The sequence below is a fragment of the Leptonychotes weddellii genome, chromosome 12 (assembly GCF_054177405.1).
Source record: "Leptonychotes weddellii isolate Sample4059 chromosome 12, ASM5417740v2, whole genome shotgun sequence".
Lineage (NCBI taxonomy): Eukaryota > Metazoa > Chordata > Mammalia > Carnivora > Phocidae > Leptonychotes > Leptonychotes weddellii.
The window spans coordinates 89,873,106-89,888,261 of NC_138380.1; the positions used below are offsets into that span (position 1 = coordinate 89,873,106).

General features: G+C 54.5%; 1 protein-coding gene across 5 annotated transcripts in view; it reads left to right on the forward strand.

Annotated features, from left to right (window-relative positions):
• The first annotated feature begins 4,944 nt into the window (after positions 1 to 4,944).
• The window catches only part of GRB10 (growth factor receptor bound protein 10), a 175,309-nt gene continuing 165,097 nt past the window's right edge, over positions 4,945 to 15,156 (forward strand). For 2 of the 5 annotated variants that reach the window (XM_006736158.3, XM_081800820.1), the window contains exon 1: positions 5,671 to 6,100. The gene's annotated coding sequence lies outside the window, so the exon portion shown is untranslated. Of the gene's footprint in view, positions 5,163 to 5,670; positions 6,101 to 15,156 lie in introns of those variants that run through there. The other 3 variants (XM_081800821.1, XM_081800818.1, XM_081800819.1) reach the window with 3 other exon arrangements.

Sequence of the window (15,156 nt, forward strand, 5' to 3'; positions counted from 1 at the left end):
GAACAGGCAAAACAAAGCAAAAACTGTGACCCTCACCTCACCACCCCTACAAAACTAACTCAGCTTGGATTATAGATCTAAACGTAGGAGCTTAAAACTGTAATACCTCCAGAAGAAAACTGTTGCAGGCCTTGGGTTAGGCAAGAGTTTCTGAGATGGGGTGCAAAAAACAAACCACAAAAGGATCATTTGATAATTTTTAACCTACAAAATTAAAAACTGCACTTTGAAAGACACTGTGGAAAAAGGAGAATGGGTGGGAGAATGTACTTGTAAAACCTGTATCTCCTAACATACTGGTATCCATAATATATAAAGAACTCTCAGAATTCAATAAGAAAGCACCAATGTGATTTTTTTAAAAAATGGGCCAAAGACATACTTCAGAAAAGAAGTATGCGTAGCGAGTAAGCTCACGCAGAAGTGTCCCACATCATTTGCCATGAGGAAAACCCAAATTAAAACCAGAACAAGATACCATGACACACCAATTGAAATGGCTAAAACTGGAAAGACTAACAATACCATGTATTGATCAAGATGCAGAACAACCCAGACATTTGTGTTGTAGGTACAATTGCTACAGATCACTCTGAAAACAGTCTGGTGGTTTCTTATAAAGTCAAACGCATCTCATAGGACCCAGCAATCTTGCTTCTAATTATTTACCCGAGAGTAATGAAAACTTATATCCCCAGAAGAACCCGGGTAGCAGTTTTATTCGTAGTTGCCATAAACTGGGGCTTGCCCAAATTTCCATCAGCCAGTGAGTGGATGAACATCTTGAGGTAAGGGTATCTATGGATCGTATCCGGCATTAAAAAGGAACAAGCTATTGATTCATGGACCAACATAGATGAATCATCTGTAATGCATCATGCTAAGGGAAAGGGCCAGATAGAAAAGGCTATATACTGTCTGATTCCATTCCTATGACAATCTTTAGAAGGCAAAACTAGGAGCAAGGGGGTAGATGAGAGGCTACCAAGAGTGGGGCGGAGGAGTGATGGCAAAGGGCCAAGAGGGAAGCTTTTTGGTGATGAAACGGCTCTTTATCTTCCCTGACATCGTGGTAACACAACTGTCTACCTTCCCAAAACCCCATGTGATTTTTCCTGAAGGTAAAATAAATCCTGATAAACCCATCTTAAGAAACGTCCTTCGGGGAGCCCCTGTTTGGCGTATAGAGTCATTGGGATTCAAGCTACCTTGTGCAAAGGAGAGTTCCTAAGAAAAAATGGATTTCCGTGGAAATCTAAAACAAGAGCTGCAAGTTCCCGGGGCCCAGAGAGACGGAAGAGAGAGGGCATCTATTTGGGGCTGCTATCAGCACCTCCCGTGACAAACTGAGCCCAGCGCAGCTGTTCCTCACCTGGTCTGACTGTTCCTCACTTCACACTCCCAGGTGCTGGCATTGATTGGCCCTATCCCTCTGCCCACTGGCAAATCCATGAATGGGAATCCTTGGACCAAGGGTCACCCTCCCTCCCCAAATCAATTGCTACTTAGGGACCATGGAAATCGGGGTTGTTGGGGAAACAATGGGAAATCGGGCTGGATGGACCCAGGAGGGAAAGCTCTCCCTCCCTCTCATCACCTTTGGGATAAAATAGAAACACCTGAGCATGACAATTAATCCCCTCTTACCTTTTCCAGCCTGGTCTCTTGTCATGTCTCCTGACACCCCCATGTCCTCCAGCCCTATCCCCCATATCGTATAACCAAGTTTGACTACCTGGTAGATTCTTTCTCGGCTTTGGTGAGGCACATGCCTCACCCTCCACTTAGTTCCCCCTTTGCAGAACTTACCATCTTGGGCCCTCCAGGGCTCCACTGGGGCATCGCCACCATGGGGAAGCCTTCCCTGAATGCCGCTAAGCTCCCCACCTCTGTGTGCAGGGGGAGGGGGCAGCCTGTATTCATTCCTCGGGTTTAGAGGAATCAAAGAAACACCGTGTTTGAAATATTGGTGTGCAAGCGGGTCCTGAGGGAGTCTGTCAAAAGTGCAGACTGATCCCAGAGGGGCAAACTCCATAGGGTGGGGGCTGGCCTAGGGGGTCGGCTGTGCAAACAGGTGCCTCAGGGTTCTGTGGCAGGCATGGTGATTGTATTATGATTACAGATCAATCCCCATCCCATATAGGGTTTCCCCACTCCACCTGCACTTGGGTGCTCTCCTGCAGATGGGTAAACTGAGGCTCAGAGAGGCGAGGCCCCAGACGCCCCAGACCTGTCCATAATGCTGTTGAACACAGGTTTCCAGCTCTGACTGCCAGGGACATGCCTGCACGAAGCCCCCCCTCCCCCCAACCTCTGCACACAGCAGGGCCTCGCTGCCCGGCCTCACCCGTGCGAGAAGTGAGGGCCACTTCTGGCCAGAGCATTTCACCGTCAAGGTGCCGCTCACCTCTTCTCTTTTCCTTTGCCAAGGCTGCTGGCTGCGTTGGAGATGGTGCCTGGGTGCCAGGGCCTATCATTCCTTTCGTCCATTCATTTGGTCTTTTGATACAGTCATTCACGAGATACTATTTTGCAGTGATGACTTATTTCAAGGAGTGCCCGGCACTCCCCCTGCTGGGATGATACTAGCGAACAGCAAGGGGTTAGCCTTGTCCCCTGCTTATGGTCAGTGGAGGAGACAGTAACCAATTCCTTACTAATTATAATAGGAGTCTAGCGGATTCTCTGCTTTCAGCTGAAGGAGGCTTCTAGCACATGGTTGCATAACTGAATTCCTCACTGTCACGAAATCCTGTTTTTTGTCCTGACACCTCACTGCGGCAGTGAATTTCCCCTCAGCGAAGCTCTTGAACACAAAGCCACACAGCCTGGCCCCGGGTAGGCTGGGTTCTCTAGGGTAATTTATCCACTGCATGGCTGTATCCCACTGGGGTTTCCATCCTTCCGAAATGGAGCATGTGGCCAGGGAGCATTTGGAATTTGCAGCAGGAGAAGGCACTAAGGTGCAATCTGCCCACAGAATTGGCTCGGCTCGGGGGACAGCTGTAGCATCTAGAGCTGCAACAAGAGTGACGAGTTCATGAACTTGTATCATAAAGTGATACTGAATGGGCCCTGCCCAGAAGGGAGAGGCATGCGTGGATGTCTACGCAGAGCTGGGAAATGTGGGGAATGAGGGCCTGTCCCAGGAATTCTACGGATCGGTGTCAGCATGAAAACACTTGAGGACATTTATTTTGATCCCTTCTCAGTGAATAGTAATGTTTGAAAGCCCATCCATGTTGAGGCAGCTAAATTCGATACCTGACCCCAGACTGAAGTGTGTCTGGGAACGAGACACTATAAAGGACATTCTCAGATCCACCGGCAAAATTGGGATATGGACCTAGATTACACACAAGGATTTTACAGTGTAAATTTATGAATTTGGTACCTATGCTAGGGTTGGGTAAGATAATATCCCTACTTTAGGAATGATGTATCAAACTACATAGGAGTAAAGGACTACGGTCTACGGAGCTTGCCTACAAATGATGCATAAAAAAAATACGCCTGTATATACAGGTGCTTTTTGAACATCTATAAAAGCCCCCTGACTATCAGGCTTTCTGAGTGGTGCAGGCATTCCTTGCTGAGCGGGGCTTTTGGCAAAGCTGTAAGATTCAAAGCTTAAAGACTTTTGAGAAGATGGCCCCAAATTGCGTTTTCTCTTTAATTTTCTCTCCACCCTTTGTCTACAACAGGAGTCCTTGTGTTTAGCTCCTTCGTATCATTTTCTCTAGATGTTCATCTTATGGTTTTCTGAGCTTGGAGCAAACCGTAGACGCTTTCAGGAGGCCTATTTCAGTAACGGGAATGGATGACCTTTCATTGATACACTCCGTTCCAAGGTGGGAAAAGCAGGAGCTATAAAAAGTGCCATAAAGGGTTTTGGCATAATGCTTATTCTGCACTGACCAGCTACTTGACCTTCAACAATTTATTGATTCGGTTTCCTACTCTATACAGTGGGCATCTCCAAGAGGTTCAGAGTGGGGGCTCAATAAGACGATTAGTGAATGTTTGGCACAAAAATGTGTGCTCAGTAAAGGTAAATTATACTGTAGCTGTTTCCACAACATCAGGACCCAGAAAAAGATGTAATTATTGTTACTATCCTATTTGTACTGTAATTTCAATTGGGGAGAGATGTTAATAACCATATCGATGATAATGCTTTCCATTAACTCAGGGGTTCCCTCGTGCCAGTCACTCTATGTAACAGCCATGACCTCATTGAACATCCAGGACATGACTCTAGGGCAGGCGCATTAGCCCATTTCAAAGATAAGGACACTGAGGCTTGGAGGCATTAAGAAAATACGTAGGGCTTCCCCACTCCACCCGCACTTGGGTGCTCTCCCGCCGATGGGTAAACTGAGGCTCAGAGAAGCCAGGCCCCAGACCTGGCTGGCTGTGGGCGGACACTGCAAACCCCGGTTCTCCTTTCCCGGACTGGGACCGCCAGCCTGCCACGGAGTCCGTCGGGTCCTTCTTCTGCGCCCGGGGTCGAGGATTTGGACTGCACGGTTAATGCTTAGAGTTTCAAAGAATTCGTTCCCAAATTGCCTTTTGGGACGGGTCCGACGTGTGCTTCGCTGGCGCCCCAGCTTGGGCGGCCGGGACCCCGCGTTCGGGGGTACCGGGGGTGGGGGTGGGGCAGGACGCGGGATCCCGGCGCCGTAGCGCAGCGGCCCCTCCCCGCGGGTTCGGCCCCCGGCGCCCCCCCGCGCCCTGCCCTGCGCCCAGGCCGCGGCCCCGCCCGCGCTGGCGGCCGCCGAGCGGTCCGGGCTGTGGCGGCGGCGGCGGCGGCGGCGGCGGGAGGAGGAGCAGGAAAAGCGGCCGGGGGAGGAGGCGGAGGCGGCGGCGGCGGCGGCGGAGGCGGGCGGAGGCGGGCGGAGGCGGGCGGGGCCGCGCGAGTTTAAAGCCCAGCGAGGGGGTGGGGAGGCCGGGAGGAGGCAGGAAAGGACGCGAGCGGCGCGCCGGCGGCGGGCTCGGCTGGGAGGCCGCGGAGACCCGCGCGGAGCCCAAAGTTTGCGCGCAGCCCCTGGGCGGCGGCGCGCGGGGGCCGGGACCGCCTTGCGCGCCGCCCTCGCCCGCCCCGGCCGCGCCGAGGGTCGCCGGCGGCCACGCGGAGGCGGCCGGGAGCGGCGCCGCGGCAGGTACGGAGTTGGGCGGGGAGCGCGGCGGCAAGTTACTTTGTGGTCGGCGCGGCCGGGCCCGGCGGGCGGGCGGTCCCCGCGCCGTCATTGTCTGCGCGCGGGCCGGCCGGCCGGGGACGCCGGGCGCCGCGGGGGCGCGGCGGGCGGAAGGGCGTCGCCTCCGGGCCGGGGGCTGCGGCGGGGAGCGGGCGGTGGGCAGCGGGGAGCCGGCGGCGGGGGGGCGGGCGCCGCGGGGAGAGGGCTGTGCGCGCGGCGCTCCGGGCCCGGGAGCCGAGGGGCCGGGCGGCGCCTTCCCGAGCCCTCGGGTCCGACGCCGGCCGCCCGCGGGCTGGGGCTGGGCCGGGGGGCTGCGTGCGCCGGGCCCTCAGGGCCGAGGCCGCGCTGCCGGGGCCGCCCGAGGGTGGGCTGCAGGCGCCCCTGCAGCCCCGGGTGCGCCCGGCGGCCGGGGCGGCGGGGCCGGGCTCTCCCCCAGCCGGAGCGCGGCCGGGCCGCGGAATCTTTTTTTTTTTTTTTGGTTCCCCTCGTGGCCCCGTTACCCGCCGCCGGGGCCTAACACCAAGTTGTGGGCTCGCGGATCAGCCGCCCGCCAGCCGTGGAAATGTGATAAGAGCCAGACCGTTCGCAGAAGGAAATTTCTGATGCAACTCTCCGCCGTCCCTGGTCGCCTCTCCAAACGCCTGCCTTGCCGCTGCCCTCGAGCATGTGCGTTATGGAAATTAGGGGTATTCTCGACTTTTGATTGTGTTCGCCTTTTCTTGGGATTGGAAGAAACGCCGACTTTGTGTCATCTGCTCTGACCCAAACGGTGGGTAGCCACAGGTGACTTTGACCCGGTCCTGGATCTCCGCGACGCATTGGAAAGAAGGCTTTCTTTGCAAAGGTCGTAGCCACTTTCATTCAAGAGAGATGCAAAGAAAAAGCCCAAACAAGTAGCGCTCGTGAGTAAATATGCATTATTGCACAACTTTCTCTGTGCCCCTGTTTACAAGGCCAGGCCCAGAACACTTTGTTTCCGAAAATGCTGATTCAGCCGTTTGCAGCCCCCGAGGTTCAGAAATGGTGCTCTATTTAACGTTTCGCTCAGTTTTACTAAGAACACATGTTGGTAGCGCAGCAACAGGCGTTGGTTGGGGGTTTATGGCACAGAGCTGGTGATTTTTCGCCAGAGTGACCCAGCGTCCCCCTCTCTCATTCCAAGAGGAGAAATAGGAAGAAGCCAGGTTTCTGTAGAGGAAGATGTGACTTATGGCAAAGGTGAGGTGTCTGGGGTGGGTGGGGGGTATGTTATTAAGGAGAACCTGAGAGCAAATGTGTTTCCAGGAATGATTCTAAATGACTGTTTTTTTGTTTTTTTCCTGTGAAAAATCTGAACTCTAGGATTACTGCACATGATACTTGAGTTTTATTGGGAACACTTGAAAGAGAAGGGCCACACAGGCCAATCCCCAGATTACAGGGAGGGAATGTGAGGACAGACAGAGTTACGCACCCTGTGCGTGGCCTCTTGTAACTGAGAAGCCTAGCGCCTGATAGGCCTGTAACGTTCCACAGTGTAAGAGACTTGTTAGAAGCCTCCTTGCTTTCGTCCTCGCTGCTGATCCCCGTTTTGCAGGTATGGAAACTGAGGCTGCTGACCCCGTTTTACAGGTATGGAAACAGGCTCAGGAGGTTAATTGGCATGCTGGGGTCACATGGCCGGCAAATGATGGAGCTGTCACCAGGACCTAAGCTTTGGATTATTATTATTATTATTTTTTAGTCCTGTGTGTTTTATGCTTCTGCATGAGTCCATCTGCCTCTGAAAGAGAGAAGTGGTCCAGAGGAGGTTCCTCCTTCCAGCCACACATCTGGAGAAGTAGGAGGCTCTGTTACCACTCAGGGGGGCTCCCCACCTTCCAGATTTCTGTCCTGTTGCCAGACCTTCCACTTCTGTACATTTATTTTGGGAGGAAACTTTGATGTCAAGAGTTCGATAGGGCAAGTTCTGTTTACGGGAATTTCAACAGCGTTTTAATAAAAGCTGTGCATCCCTAGAAGTCATCAGTTGTCCTTTCGCCTGTGGTCTGTACCACTTTTGGGCCAGTGTTGGGCTGGGCAGAATGCCTTACCTTTGTTAGCCGGGAACCCAGAGCAGGACGGGTTCATGCCAGCTCCTTGTCTAGGGATTTATTGGTGGTGGCTGTCAGGATCGGAACCCAGGGCACCCCCAGTGACTGCCCCACTGGAGAGAGCCGAAGTCAGAATCTGAGAGTGAGCACAGAACTTGGATTCTGACGGGGTGGCTGGTCTGAGACTTGACAAGGTACAGAAATCAAACTCCTGCTCGAACAGAGGCAGCTTTTGTGCCTTGGGCTTTGCCTCAGAGCTGTAGAAGAAATTCTGGCTTGGTATATCTGATAAAAGCAAATGCTTTGAAGGTGGCCTAATTTAAGGAACCTATTTTCTTGGAATTCTATCCGTCTCTGCAGGGGAAGAAAAACCCACACAGTGGTAGGATGTTTTTGAGCCAGGGTCAGAACTCAGAGCAGAGGGGTCTGTTCCATGCAGGGGGGGAGGAAGCTGGTGCATTTGCCGTGTGCGCAAAATCCCCCTGTCTGTTTCTCAGTCTGTTAAGCCAGTGTGGAATTGCGTGGGTTCGTGGGGGAAAAAATACTTGCCTTGTCTTTGCACTTAAGTAACCAGTCGTGTTCAAAATTTAAATAAAACTTTTTCTGCTAGTGAAGATTTTTTTTTCTTCTTTAACCTGTCTTTATTTTTTGCTCAACTATCGAATTATGGGAAATTATGGAAGGAATTAAGACAGTGGAGCGACTTGGTGGGTGAGGCTTGGCAGACAGAGCGCTTTGGAGATCTGGTAACCTAAGTCCGAGGTCTGCGCGCTAATGGGTGTGGAACGCATCTCATCCTTGAGCGTCTGATCTGTGCTCGTATTTTAGCTGCAGGCTTCTGGGGAGCTGTCTGCTCCCCGCCTTCTCCCTCTGGTGGAGACACCTATCCCTCCACTGCCCTCCCTGGCTTGGAGGAGCTTCTGAACTCCTCTCCGTGGAACGGGCTTTTGTCCCTGCTCCTGGGGGTCACGGGCCCTATTAATTGGAAGGACATGAAAGCAGGGGAGCATAAAACCGGCAGCTCCTGGAAGGGCTGATCGCTCTTCCTTAATGATGGGAAGGGAAATGGTGTGAATGTCCTTTGAGATGGCAACCCAGAGAGCCCTGTCCCGGCGTGACGGAAGGGTGTTGCAGAGGCAGAACCCTGAGCGGTTCGGACTTTCTGCTTTTGGGGTTCACCCACTCCGAGGGGATCTCCCTTTTTGCCCGTGCCGTGGCGGAGATGGCCTTGAGACTAAGGGGAGCCTCGCTGGCCCTCTGTCCGGGTGGAAACAGGATGCCTGCCGGGTTCATCACCACTGGATGCCACTGGCGAAACTAGAATATTATTACTATTTTTCAGCCGTTGCATTCATATATGGACTTGACAGAGACCTTCCTTGATTGTTGAGATGCTCGATTTGAGGACTGGTTTGGGCCGGAGCCGCCAGAGTGGACGGTGTGTTTTGGCACCTCCTTTGGGAACAGGTGCTGGGGAGGAATCCCGCTCCCTTTCTGCTCTGCGCAGGGGAGTGGCCCGTGCTGACGTTCGCGCGAGGACTGCTGCCCGTTTGACCCAGGGATCTCCTACTTCCTGGTGCTGCGAGCCTGCTGTGAGCCTGAGCAGGTTAACTAAGCTCATCGGTAAAACGAGAGCCAAAGGTGTGTTTACCGGCAAGGGCTGTTGGAGTTGTGTGACCCTCCGCGTGGTGGGTGACACTCAGCAAGAGCCGGGACATGCCGCTTCTGTGCATACTCAGCCTTGCCTTTGAGTAGCTTGTGTGCTTGATGATCCTGCTTTCAATTAACCCACAAGGTCTGCTCGAAAGAGGCCTCCGCTTCTCATCCCTTTGCCTACTGGTGCTTGGCGCATGTTCAATGCACCAAACCTTGTGGAACAACGGCCCATAAGCTGCTTTGAGCACCAGTCCCTGTAAGGATCCTTTTCTGGCCTGTAACACAGCGGCGGGAGCTCCTCACTGGTGGGGTTCCAAGAGTAAAGGTGGGTGGTGGAACTAGATCTTACCTGGGGGCAAAGCGATTGCCCCGGGTGATAGTGAATAGCAGGCATCTGCAGCTGGTTCCCCGGGGCCAGAAGGAGAGAGGCGCAGACTGGGGAGGTGCGCAGGCTCAGCTGGGCTGCAGGGTGAATGCAGGGAGACCCCTGGCCTCAGGCATGCGGGGCCAGGTGGCGTCTATTCTCAGGACTCCGAGGTTGGTTGGTGTCTGGAGTCTACAGGGACACTTAGCCCGGCTGGGGCAGAAATGAGCGTGGGCCCTTGGTCCTGCCGGGCTGACCGTGCCCCTGGGAAACGGCTCTGCGCGCTGCCTGAGGGCTGTGCCGGTGGGCGGCCCTGCCTCTCCCTGAGTCCTGGCTGGGTTTCCGAGCCGGGTCAATGGGCCCGGGCACCAGCCGCTGCAGTCTTGCCTAGTAACGTGGGCTCCAAAAGCACTTGGCTTGGAAAGAGCTTGATGTGTGCTGGCCCTCAACGTTGCATCATTATTGCCCTTTGGAGCAGACCTGGCAGCTGGGACCCTTCCGTGTCATTGTCACCACAAATAGAACTGCAAGGTGACCGTGCTCTGTCTGGCCCCGTCTAGAGCTATCAGGTGCACCACGCTGGGGGGCCTCTGAAAATACAGAACCATGGGTACCTTTTCTCTCGTTCTGTCATGTGGGGGCCACCAGTGAGGACCTCCCGGGCTACTGACCGACCACAAGTCACCTGGATCCCTCCTGAGATGCTTCTCGGGTTGCAGAGACCCTGCGGGCGCTCACGTCTCTGATAAGCTGGGCCTTTGGTTTGCTTCTTTATTCTCTTGCCTGTCAACCCTGGGAGTGTCTTCTCCCCACCATTTTCGAGTTGAGAACGCCCCTTGATGTACAAACTTTTCTCAGATCACGTATCTAATAGTGGTCATTTTAGGAATGCCTGCGTCAAGAAGCTCATAGTGATCGGAAAGCTGCTACGAACTGAGGAACTTTTAAGTTCCGAAGTTTGTATGCTAGCCTCACGCGGACAGGAGGGCTCCTTTGGTTGAAGGACGACACCTTGCTCCATATCTGGGGTCCGGCTTGGAAATCTTGCCACCAGGTGGGAGGTTGAGCTGAGTGATATGGAGGGCCGGCTCAGCGTCCCCTGTGGCCCAGCTGCAGGCTGTGGTGTGTTCCCCAAGAGCCTTCAGGCTGCTTTTCCTAGGATGCTGTCCTCTCTTCTCCAAAATTCTGTGGACCTCAAGGAAACCCGGCTAGGATGTTTCTAGAGAAATATGAAGATGAGACTGTAGCCTGCATCTCCTCAGTAGCATGTGGGAGCTTTGGAGGAAGGATATGGCAGGACAGGGCTCCGTGCCCCCCACTTGGACTGTGTCCACACCGCAAGCCTGGCCCTTCTCCCCACCCTGCGGCCTGCAGGGCTGTGGTGGACGCAGGCAGCCTCCCCAGGTAGGGCCCCATCCCCTGCTCTCCTGGCCTGCCCCCCATACAAGGTCCCTCCATTTGCAGTGTCCCCCGGCTTCCTAATCCCTCAGCACTCAGGACAGACCGTTGTTAAATTTAGTTGGATTTTGTAATTAGAATGATCTATGTGTATAAACAGCTCCCCAGAAGTAACCAGGCTTAGTTTTTTTCTGTACATATTTATCCATATTTCTAAGCAGATGTCTCCCATTTCTCATAGGATTCTTTGACTTCCCTGCTTGAAAGGTGAGGGGTCCCGTCCCCCGTCTGTCCCGTCCCTGCCCTTGTACATCCTGTCTCCCCGCTGACTCTTCTGGCGAGGTGGGCTGGACCATCATGCACTGCTGATGCTCTGGGGGCTGAGCCGTGAAGCTCCCCGTGCTCACTTCCCTATCTCTCCCGACACTGTGCTTTTTCTGGGAATGCTTTTGCACTTGCTTGGTAGTTCATGGACTTAGCACTCCCTGCCCTACCTGGAATCTTCCTTCCCCATCAACCTGGGGGTACCCTTTGCCTTTCTCTAGGATCCCATGACTCTTTCCTCGTTTCTTCCCACAGTAGGATGGAGAACATTCCATGCTAGCTTCCAAAAATCAGGGTCCTGCCTGTTCTTGAGACCTTGTGTGTCTGAAAACATCCTTATTCTCCTCTCAAAGATACGGGTGTCCAGGTGTAGACTCCTAAACTGGAAATCGTTTTCCCTCAAAAATTTGAAGGATGCCGCTGTCTTTAGGCAGAATGGGGTTGAGAAGGAACCTAATCTGATTCTTGATTCTTGGTATGAAATCTTCTCAGTGGTTTTTTTTCTTTTTTCTTTTTTCCCCGTTTTTTCTTTTTTTCATGTCTAGAAGCTTCTGGGATTTTCTCTTTGTATCTTTGTTTGGAAATCCTTTGAAGAAGTGCCTTGTAGGGGGGTCTCCATCTATTGTGCGGGGTACAGCGAGGGTCCCTTCAAGCTGGAAACCCAGTTCCTTTGGGCATGGGACATGTTTTTGAATTAATTCTTTAATTTCCTTTCTTCCGTCTTTCCCCTTCTCTCTTTCTAGAGTGGCTTTTGTTTGTTAGGCTCTGGGACTGGTTCTCCAATTACTTCTATCTCCTGTTTTCTGTGTGTTCTGCTGTTCGAGGTTGTGCGGTGTGTCAGGCTGACTTTTAATCCTTTCTATCGGATTTTAAATTTCTGTTTTAATTTTTAATCCCCAAGGACCTCTTCTCTGATTCTTTTCTTTCAGTAGACTTTGTTTTTCAGAACAGTTTGTAGATTCACTGCAAAATTGAGCAGAAAACAGAGATTTCCTGTGTGCCCCTCCCCACCACAGACGGCCTCTCCCACCCCCAGTGTCCCCAGCAGAGCGGGGCATTTGTCAGTGAAGCTACAGCGACACTCCGTCATCACCAAAACTGATTATTTTTATTTTAATCGCATAACATTCTTGTTTCATAGATACGGTATTTGTTAAATTTTTAGGGGGGTATATTCGTTTGTTTTTTTTCCTTTTTCCTATATAGTTTCTTTCTCAAATTTTTACATTATTGTTTTAAAACTTTTCTACATATTTGTGCCTGACTTAGGCAGAAAGCAGAGCCTGTGACAGGCGAGAGCTTACAGGTGTGTTTTGTTTGGATATCCAAGCCTGGGGAAGCAGGGGTGAAGATGGGAGGGAGGCAGGAACGAGGGCGGTGTGTGACAGGTAGCTTCAGATTTTACTGTCCCCCCATAGTCCTGGGGCTGGGGCGGGCTGGAGAGGGTTTCATCTTCTGTTCTGTGCCCACCTCTGCCTGCCGGGCCGTGGGTGCGGGCCTGTGGGTGCTGGTGCAGGCCACGTGGGCAGGCCTTCCTCGTCCACGGGGCATGTCGGGCCTGTGCCCTGGTGGTCACCCCAGCAGTGGCCAGATAGGCTGAGACAGGTGAGGCTGACAGGGTGGGTCCGACCCACTCTGCTTGGCACCCCCGTCTTTCAGGTTCAAGGCTTTGCTCAGAGGTCTGGGCCCTTCTCTGCCAGCCTGCTTTCAGAGGCATCCCTGGGGAGCTGACAGTGGGCCTCAGGGGACCGCTGCCCGGCTGCCCCATTGTGTGGGGAGCCCCTGGTGCCCGTGGCTCGGGACCTTCTTCCTCGGCTGGCTAGACTGTGTGCAGAAGCCTCTTTATTGCTGGCGAGGCGGGCTGCTGCAGGCTCTGGGGACACTGGCCGTCCTGTGTCACCTGCCCCTGGCCCACCTGTGCCCAGCGTGGTCCCAGAGGCCCAGAGACCCGCCCGCTGCTTCTGGAAAGCAGCCCCAGTGTTCTGGTGGTGAGAGCAGGACATTTGCCTGGCTGATGGCTTTGGGGGAGGACATGGCTCCAGCTGGTCCTTAGACTGGAGTCAGTGCTCTTGTTTGGACCCTGCCCTTCCTGGGCCACCAGAGGTAAATGGGGGTTCTCCTTCCTGACACTTGCGGGCCTGGCTGCGCGCCTGGCTGTGTGTCTGCTTTCTGGCCGGGCGCCTGGCTCTTCTGCATCTTGGATTCGGCTTCCCCTGCTCCACTGCCTTTTAAAAGATGCCCTTCCTGTGGTCCCAGCGCAGCTGAGTGTGTGTTCAGTAGGTCATTTGGCCCGGCTTTTCTGGATCTGCTGCCGGGCGGTTTTACCTCTTGCTCTCCCGCACGCGCCTTTAGCTGGGAGCACTGGTATTTTTTATGGGGGGTGTGGCAGAGGAGGGCCCTTCTGTCCTTTGAATCACTCCTCTTCCCCAGGAGGCTGCAGGGCCTGTGAGATCAGGCGGAGGAGTTCACCGTGGGGTTGCGAGCAGAGGGCAGGGGGTGGACGGGACCCCTGCGCCTCCTTACCTCCCTTGACTGCAGAGGTGGGGTGGGGAGTCACCACAGAGAGCAGCAGGGCAGCCTCAAGTCTGGGAAGAAAGCGGGGTTCACCCCTGCCGGTGACTTGCTCTGTGCCTGGGGCAAGTTCATGTGTCTGCACTTTGATTTCTTCTAGAATTTCAGGGCTGGACTCTGTGCCTCAGTTTACCCTGCAGCATCTCCACCGTGGGGGTGCCCACTGTGGGCTTGAACACTTGGGTGGCGTGTGCGTTGCCTCCCAGCGGCAGCCCAGGCCATTCACGATCTGCCAGAACCGTGAGAAAGGCTCGCTGCCCATCGTTTTGGGTCGAACGCTCCACTTTTGGTCGGCTTTCATGCGGTTGACTTTAAAAAAATCCTGAGAGCCCATGGTCCTGGTCGCCTTGGAGCCCCTCCCCGTCGGGTGAATATGCGCTGTCTTCACCGAGCCCTCTGGGAGTCAGAGGATCCGAGGCCGGCCGCTCCTTCCCGGGAGCTGCACTTGGTGCTTCTTCGTTTGTCTGAACACAGCGTCCCGGTGGGCTCCCCAGCTCCCTGCTCCCTTTCCTACGTGTGGGTGTGGTGGAGTGGCTCAGTGTCAGAGTCCGCTTCCAGGTGGTTCTTAACTGCCCTCCGCAGCTCCCAGCTCTTGCTGCCATGTCCCCGATAGACCGGAGGGTGGCGTGCTCACTGGCTCTGTGGCCTCGTGGGAGTTACTTATCGCCAGGCAGGGTCAGGGCCGTGTGCGCGTGCGCACGCGCGCATCCGTATCCCGGGCCTAGCGCGCCGCCCGCGCTCCGTGTGTACCCTCTGTTCGCTTTGTGCCTTTGGCTTCAAGAGGTAGCGTCCCCCTTCCTGCTGTTCTTGCACTGACATTCTGGAGAGGGGTGGGAGTGACCCTGGCAAACCAGACCTGGCCGCCCCTGGTGCTCACCGCCCCCCCCCCCGCAGGTGGAAAGAGCCGATGTGCTGTCACGTGTCTGACTTGTGGTGGGCCTGGCATTCCTCCAGCCCAGTCTCACAGCGTGGTCTCACCGGTGGATGACGGGGATGTTGTGTTTCCGTGAGCAGTGTATGCCCTTGCCCATCAGAGTGGAGGTGGCCGCAGTGGGAGGCCGTGGGGCCGTGGAAGGAGCAGAGGGTTTCTTTTGGATTGCCGTGAGAACCAGGGCTTGGGCAGTGGAGGTTCTCACTGAAGCCTTCGGGCCTGACCCGGTCACATGGGCTTGGGGGTCCCAGGTACCTGGACCAGGCTATGCTTCTCCCCCTTCTTCAGAATGCCATCCCCTTGAAGCAGAGCAGTGTGGGGCCAGACCTGTGCTATAGGGTCCTCTGGGCACATGTGAAGTGGTAGGGGTGGGTCTCATTGTATGTATTTCGGAGGCAGGGCAGTGTCCCACCCTTGCCAGGATGGCTTCCTTACTTCTCCATGATCGAACACGTCAGGCTGTGTCTGTGGGTGCTAAGGACACCAGGACCTGGTGTTCTGCACAGAAGTTCCCCGGTGGGGACGTAGCTCTGTGGCCTGTGCCCCAGCTGGTCTCCCACTCTGTGCGTTCTGCCCTGAGCCTTGTCTCCAGAGCTGTGCACTGTGCGGTCTGCGCCCTAGCCCGGTCTTCCACGCTGCGCG